Source organism: Urocitellus parryii, chromosome 3, assembly GCF_045843805.1.
Source record: "Urocitellus parryii isolate mUroPar1 chromosome 3, mUroPar1.hap1, whole genome shotgun sequence".
NCBI lineage: Eukaryota > Metazoa > Chordata > Mammalia > Rodentia > Sciuridae > Urocitellus > Urocitellus parryii.
This window is the reverse complement of record NC_135533.1, coordinates 215,516,947-215,525,688: the sequence shown is the minus strand read 5'-3', so window position 1 is coordinate 215,525,688 and position 8,742 is coordinate 215,516,947.

Here is an 8,742-nt window from a genome sequence, read left to right as displayed (position 1 = left end):
TCAAATGGATTAATCCACTGATGCGGTTAGAGCCCTCATCAGCCAGTCATCTGGTTGAGTCTTTGGGGACAGTTCATAATCAAGCCGTAACACCCTTGACTAGTCCTACTGTGCGCTGGTACTCTGTGCTGAATGGTGTGTGATGTGCACTATTGAGTCAGTTCCCAAAGGGTAGCTCCACTTTGCCCCAAACAGACACAGGGGCACACAGACACACAGATATACACAGACACAGGGCTCAAGAACTCTCCTCTAGGGGCTCCCAGGCATTGTCCCTACTGTGTGCTCATCTGAGGTCATACAGAATGAGCTGGTCCCCACTGTGCTGAGGTCTGATCCAGGACTTTGGTTCACTGCCCGTTCCGTTAAAAAAGACACTGGATCCAGGCTGCCTGCGGGGATCCCAGCCTGACCTCATGGGTGGCCATGGCAAGTCACTTAATCTATGAAACCTGGTCATCTCTCCTGTGAAGAGGTGATTGTGCCTTCTCAGGTGTTACTTTTATGGGACCCCAGCCTGAGCCTGGATCCCTTGAGGCTCCAATCAGGGCCCTACATAGGCTGAGCCCAGAGTGGAGCTATGGCCGAGGACTGCCTGAGGCACAGGGCCACTTTGGCGCTTTGGAAGTCCTGTAGGATGGTGTGTGTGTGTGTGTGTGTGTGTTGTAAAATAGACACACTGATGCACCATTGTAACCATTTTAAGTGTAAAAACTGGTGGCACTTGGTATGTTTGCATTATCGTGCAGCTGACCCCACCACCCATCTCTAGAACTTTCTCATCTTCCCAAACTGAACCTCTGCCCTGGTTAAGCACTGACTCCCCAGCCCAACCCCTGGCACCCCCAGGATACTCTCTGTCTCTATTGGTCTAACCTCTGGGGGCTTCAGGAGGGGGTCATTTGCCCTTCCATGACTGGCTAGCCTACTGTGCATCCTGTCCTGAGGCTGAGCCACCTTACAGTGTGTGTCATAATTTCCTCCCTCACCCTTTTCTGGGTGCCAGGGATTGAACTCAACCACTGAGCCACATCCCCAGCCCTTTATTATTATTTTTTTTTAATTTAGAGACAGGGTCTCACAAAGTTGCTTAGGGCCTCTCTAATTTGCTGAGGCTGGCTTTGAACTCGTGATCCTCCTGCCTCAGCCTCCTGGGCCCCTGGGATTGCAGGCATGTGCCACCACGTCTGGCTAATTTCCTTCTTTTTTGTGACTAAGCCATATTTCACTGTGTGGCTCTGCCCTGTTGTGCTCATTCATCCTTTGGCTGACAGCTGGATTGTTTCCACCTTTTCCCTGTGTGGATCATGCCGCTGTGAACACTGGCCCACAAGTATCTCTTTGGGCTTCTGCTTCCAGTTTCTTTGGAGATGTGCGCAGGAGTGGGATTCCCGGGTCATCTGGTGGGTGGGTGTTAACTGAGGAACCTCAAAACTCCGCACTGTGTTTGAAGTCCTACCAGCTGTCATTCTCTGTGGCCGTCAGCACCATGGACAGTGAAGGCGCTGTCCGAGGTACTCCCAAGGCCCCCCGCAGCCACTCCTTCGGAGCCCCCAACATCCTCAGCCCCTCCAGATTTCTGGATTTGGAGAGCACGCTAAGCGCAAGGTTCAGCCCAAGATGTGCCCCTGGTCATGCCTCCATCCCAGCTGAGCCGCCGCGTCCTCCTCTCCATGTCCCAACAGCACCAGCCTCTTGCCCTCAATCTGTCCTTTGATTCCTGGCTCCAAGGCCTTTACTCTTTATTCTTTGTGTAACTGAATAAATCTGTCCTCAAATGTTACATCTTCAGACTGCCTGAAGCCACAGTCAAAAATACCCCTGCCTCATTTGCCCCCCCCCATTCTCTACCTGTACAGTATTTCTTCACAGTTGTTTCCCTGTTTATCACCAGTCTCTGCAATGATGCTCCCCTATAAATCCTGTCACTGGGCAACCTTGTGTATAAGAGCACCTGGCTTAGAGTAAGTGTTTGGTAGATGTTTGCTGGCTGAGACCAAGCTCTGAAGACGGCCAGTTCCTGAGGTGTCTCTGGCTCTAGGAATTGGAGACACTCCTCACCCTGAAGCAACCTCATTTCTCTTCTCCCTTCAGACAAATTAATGCCACAAATAACAATAGCAATAACAGTTTATGGACCGCGCCACACATCAGGCCTCGCGCTGATACATGCCTGTTCTTTTTGTGGTTGCTTTGGAGATGGGATCTTGCTGTGTTGCCCAGGTGGTCTTGAACTCCTGAACTCGAGCAGTCCTCCTGCCTGAGCATCCTGCAGAGCTGGAACCACAGGCTCATGACCGTGCCCAGCTTGGTGCACGATGAATTCTCTGAATTCTCACAAGAGCTCTGTGGGGAGTGTTGTTGTTATTCTATTTTATAAAAATGAAAACCAGAGATCAGAAAGGGGATCAGTGACAAATGATTAGAACATGGAGCCAGGATTCATATTCATCCTGTGTGTGTGGAACTGGGGACTGAACCCAGGGGCTTGCTCATGCCAGGCAAATATTCGGCTACCGAATCCCAGCCCCTTCCACTGGGATTCATAATCACAAACGTACCTGCCACCCTAGGCCGTTCCCAGGAAGTTTCCAGTCCTGGGGAAGCCCTGGGTCCTCATGGGGGAAGGCCTCCGTGGACCTAGCCCGAGTGTGCCACTAGGGTGGCAGGCCCCCTCCCTGCTCAGGCTTGTCGACCTCCTCTGCCTTCTCTCTCCGCTCCAGGCGGGCTGGACCCTGGCACCTTAGAGTTGCCACGGAGCCTGTGACGAGCTGAACTGAACTCGTGTTGGAGTCTCCTGCTCAGGACCTCACTGTGTGACCGCATCCCCAGATGGGGGTCTGTAGAGAGATCCCAGTTCAAATGAGGTCCTTAGGGTGGCTCCCTACAGGCAGTGGTGCACCCTGTAATCCCAGTGGCTCGAGAGTGAGGCAGGAGGGTCACAAGTTTGAAGCCACCCTCAGCAACTTAGCAAGACCCTAAGCAACTTAGTGAGATACTGTTTCAAAATAAAAAATTAAAAAGGCTGGGGATGGGCTGGGGTTGTGGCTCAAGGTAGAGCACTCACCTAGCATGTGAGAGGCCCTCAGCAGCACATAAAAATAAATAAACGTATTGTGTCTAAATACAACATGATATATATACATATGTACATACACACACACACACACACACACACACACACATATATATATATATTTTTTTTTTAAAGGGGCAGGGCTGGGATGTGGCTCAGTTGTTAAGTACTCCTGGGTTCAATACCTGGTAACAACAACAACAACAACAAAAGGAAAATTGGACACCAAGAAGACGGTGTGAAGATAAGGAGAAATGCCTTCTACAGGCCAAGAAATGCCTGGAACCACCAGAAGCTGGAGGAGAGACACAGAGCAATTCTCCCTCGCAGCCCTGGGAAGGAACCACCTGGTTGACACCTTGATCTTGGACTTCTAGCCTCCAGATCTGTGAGATGATACCCTGGTGTTGTTTGGGCCACATGGTGAGCTGCGGCAGCCCTAGCAAACTAGCCTGGGAGACTTGGCTGGACTCACGTGCCATTATGTGCGTCGTTTGGTGTATCAGCCAGGATGAGTGAGGTTATGTCACTCTACCAAAGGACCCCACATGCCTGTGATGCCAACTACTCAGGAGACCAAGGGGGAAGATGCACATTTGAAGGCAACCCGGGCACCTTAGTGAGACCCTATCTCAAAATAAAAAGGGCTGGGGGTGGAGCTCAGGGGTAAAGTGCTGCTTAGCGTGGGCAGAGCCCAGGTGTCACATCCTCACCACACATCCACACCCTCCCCCACACAAACACCCTGACTGTAGATCATCCCCAGGAGAGGGGACAGCCACCCTCTCACTGTTTCAGGTCACTTGAGCAGAGGAAAGACATCTGGGGAGGACCTCACATTGCAACTGAATCCTCTGGCTCAGAAATGGCACATTTTTGCTCACTGCTCATTGGTCAGAACAGATCACATGGGGCGGATCATAAGGGGCAGGAAACAGCCCTAACACACACCCAGAAAACATCTCCGGGCACCTGGCAGACTTGGAGATGGGCCTTGGCTGGAGCCTCTTGGGCATCCCAGGCTGCCTCTCTCTGTGTCCAGAGCTCGAGGCTCATCTGGTGCCAGGACATCTTGGAGTTCCGCTGAGGACCAGAGCTCAGGTCAGTGGAACTGCCCTGCAGCCCACAGGAACAGCAGGAGGTGGGGTCAGAGACTGAAGGAGCCAGACTCACAAGAGGGTTTTCTTTGCGTTTTCAGCCCAGTCTCTGGAAATGGCCAGGTGGAGACAAGCACCAACTAGGTGTGGCCCCAGGACATCTGATAGGCCACAACAAAAGACCTCCCCTAAGCAAGGCGCAGTAGCACATGCCTGTAATCCCAGCGACCTGGAAGGCTGAGGCAGGAGGATCGCAAGTTCAAAGCCAGCCTTGGCAAAAGTGAGGCCCTAAGCAATTCAGTGAGACCCTGTCTCTAAATAAAACACAGAATAGGGCTGGGGATGTGACTCAGTGGTTGAGTGCCCCTGAGTTCAATTTCCAGTACCACCCCTAGCTGGGTGCTATGACACACACCTGTAATCTCAATAATTCAGGAGGCTGAGGCAAGAGGGTTGCAAGTTCAAGGCCAGCCCCAGCAACTGAGTGAGATCCTATCTCAAAATATAATAAAAAGACCTGGGGATGTAGCTCAGCGGTAGAGCACTCCTGGGTTTCATCCACAGTACCACCACCACCACCATAACAAAGGCCTCCCCTACACAGAGATCCCAGCAACACCACTCCCAGGCAATTACCCAAGAGAAAAGAAAACATGTCCACCAAAATTTTATAGCAGCATGATCCATAATAATCAGAAAGTGTAAACAACTCAGATGCTTCATCAGTGGATGCATAGATAAGCCAATCACAAATATTCCATTCAGTTGAATATTATTTGGCCACGAAAAGGAATGGCCCTCTGATATATGTGACAGTGCAGATGATCCCCAAGCCCAAGGCACTCAGTGAAAGAAGCCGGTCATAAAAGACCACCTCTTTCATGAATCTATTGATATGAACTATCTAGAGTAGGCAAAGTCTTGGAGATAGAAAGCAAATTAGTTGTTGTCAGGAGCTGGAGAAGGGGAAAGGAAAGTGACTGCTAACTGAGGACAGGGTCTCTTTTTGGGGTGACTGGCTTTGGGGAGCAGAGAATACTGATTAACAATAAAGACCTGGCTTGCACAGGGGAGGATTCTGATGGCCTTGTCTGTAGGTGACCGGTCATAACCTCTCCTGCTCAGATTTGTTTTTATACTGGGGACTTAACCCAGGGGTAATTTGTCAATTTTTCACTGAGCCACATCCCTAACCCCTTCCCCCCAGCTTTTTTTTTTTTACTATTTGAGGCTCCCTAATTGCTGAGGCTGGCCTTGAACTTGCAATTCTCCTGCCTCAGCCTTCCGAGCCACTGGGATTACAGGTGTGCACCACCACATCTGGCTCCTAGAGTCAGATTTGTCACCCATAGATTCTAGCTTATTGTAGTCCTAGCCTCGAAAGATGTTTTTGAGATTTAAGTAAAACAAACAGGTCCTTCCAAAGGGACACACGCCCACACCTTCCTTGATCGGCTTCGTTTTTTCTGCCACCAGGGGGCGATCCTGCTGCATTGTTTGAGCATCAGTCCCCGGGGTTGGAGTTTCCTTTGCTTAATTGGGAGTCAGTATGGAAGAGCCATGAAGTCTTTGCTCTTTTTCTTTTTTTCTTTTCCTTTTCTTCTTCTTTTTTTCTTTTTCTTTTCCTTCCTTCCTTCCTTCCTTCCTTCCTTCCTTCCTTCCTTCCTTCCTTCCTTCCTTCCTTCCTTCCTTCCTTCCTTCCTTCCTTCCTTCCTTCCTTCCTTCCTTCCTTCCTTCCTTTGTAGTCAGTGCTCGGGATGGAACCCAGGGCATCACAGGTGGTCTACCACTGAGCTACAGCCTTTATTTTACAAAAGGATCTTGCTAAATGGCTCAGGCTAATTTTGAACTTACAATCCTCCTGCTTCAGCCTCCAAATAGCTGGGGTTACAGGTATGTGCCACTGAGCCTGGGTCCTTGCTTTTTTATCTTTCAGGAAAAACATTTAGGGAAGGATGGGGGGGGCGAGGGTATGTTTCTCATTATAAAATCATTATCTGTGTGCTTAAAATAAGTTTGTTAAACAAAGAAACATAAAAACAATGGTCATGTGTGTTCATTTGGAAATAAAGATTCACTAAAACATTCGGAGGCTGGAGATGTAGCTCAGGCTTAACATCGTGGAGGCCCTGGGTTCAACCAAGCATCAAACACACAGACACAAATGCACACACACACACACACACCAAAAAGAATTGGAAAGCACAGAAAAAAGTCATAGGAGTGGAGTGTGATGGTGCACACTCGTACTTCCAGTGACTCAGGAGGCTGAGGCAGGAGGATCACAAGTTGGAGACCAGCCTCAGCAACTTAGTGAGACAAAATAAGAAACACAGAGGGCTGTGGGTGTAGCTCAAAGGTAGAGTGTTTGCTGTGCACAGCTCTGGGTGTGATCCCAAGTACCACACACACACACACACACACACACACACACACACAAAATCATTGCACCACCCAGACACGAGCTCTCTTAATGGTTTCCTCCATTTTCCCATAGTCAGTTTTTATTTTGCACTCAATTTAAATGTTCTGGGTTTGCTCTTACTGAAACTCAGTGACATGAACACAAGGCAGGTTGGATGGGTTAAAAACACACTGAACAAAGAAGATAAAGCAACAGTCTGGAAGGGGATGCTTGCAACAAATTATAGGCAGAGATCAGTCTTTGTGGGGTTTTCCTTTTTTATTTTTCTCCCCCACCCTGTTAATGTTTATTGAATGCTTACTACATTCCAAACACAGTTCTAGTCTGTTTATATATCTCAAGGAATGGAATCCTCAACCCTGTGGGATAGCTAATATTATGATCTCCATTTTACAAATAAGAAACAGAGAAGTCATGTGACTTACCCAAAGTCACACAGCCTATAAACCTTAGAGCTTGCTCATGCCTAACCCCTACATCATGATGCTTCCCTATATAGCCTGGATTGACGTCCAGATTATGTAAACAAGCTGGAAATACATGTAGCAATAAACAAACAACTGCATGCCCAACTGCAGTAGCCATCAGGCAGATTTTGCTTTTCACACCTTAATTTAGCAAAGGCTAAAAATATTAGCCCATCAAGTCTTACTGAGATTTGGGCAAAATAAATAAATAAACCATTAACACACTGTTGGGTAAATAAATGAGTTTTTTGGGGGAAGGGGAAAGGAAATTTGATTGTCCTCCAACAAAAAAATTAAAAGCACCTCACCTTTGGGCCAGCCAGTCTTCCTCCAGCCAGGGATCCCCACGAATGTTTGCGTCGAAGGATGAATGTTCAGCTCGGCATTTGGGGCAGTGATGTCGTTGCTTGCAAAAGTGGGAAAGGGACCGGGTTTCGATGGCGGGCAATGAGGGCGTGGTTTTTACAAACGCGGGAGCAGCGACTGTGGGAAGGCCATTAAGAAAAATAAGCAGACCCCTGTTCCGACCCGGGGAACCACCCGGGGAACCAACCCGGGGAACCCTGTCCGGTGCTCGGTGCTCGGTGCTCGGTGCTCGGTGCTCGGTGCTCGGTGGGGAGGAGCCCGCTGCGCTGGGCGTTAGCAAGAGCACAGCGCTGCCCGGGCGGGTGCCTGCAGGGGCGCCGAGGGGGACCCAGACGCCGCAGGGGACGCGTCCCCATCTGACTTGGCCCCAGGAAAGGTCGTGCGGATTACAGTTGAATTTCCCTTTCAATCGGGACCCTCCCTCCAGGGTGTTGTCAGTGAAGCCGGGAGGGGACCTTTGGGGTTGGGTTTGAGGTGCTGGGGACAGCATTAGGGCTTCAGGATCGCCAGGTCGATGCTTTGCCCCAGCCAGGCCCCAGCCCCGGGTGCGAATCTCGGGTACTTCTTGGGTTTACCCCTCTCTCCCTGCCCTCCTCTCCTCCCTTCCTTTCCCTTCCTCTTTCTTTCCTTCCGTTTTTGGGAGGTGCGGGTGGTAGCGGGATTGCACTCAGGGGCCTCAGCCACCGAGCCACACCCCAGCCCTATTTTGTATTTTATTTAGAGACGGGGGCTCTTAGCGCTGCCCTTGCTGAGGCTGGCTTTGAACTCGCGATCCTCCTGCCTCAGCCTCCCCAGTGGCTGGGATGACAGGGAGCTCCACCGCCCCAGCTCCTTCCTTTTGGGGGAACAAGGTCTTGCTCTGTTGCCACCATGCCCAGCTGCATGACTTCTTCATGCCAGGCCCAGTGTGTGGTTGAGGGAATAAATGGATAGGCGCCTGCGTCCTCTGCTTATGTTCTCGGTGGTGATGGGGGCGCCTAGACATGGAAGTCCTGGGTCAAAACCGAATGGTTTTGTTATAGTGCTTGGTGCATTTTGCCAAGTTGCCCTGGAGAAAAGTAGTAATGGCTTAGACGTCCCCAGCAATGGACGCAAGGCCTGGTTTCAGAAAAAGTTGGAAGCACCAGATACAGGGGCTGTGGGGAAGCAGCTCAGTGGGAGAGCGCATGCCCGAGGCCCTGGGTTCCAGCCCAGTGTGGGAAAGAAAGAAAGAACCCCTAGCAGATAGGAGACTCATGAGTGTGTGTGTGTGTGTGTGTGTGTGTGTGTGTGTACACATTTTTTTTTTCTTTTTGCGTTTCTACAGCAGCA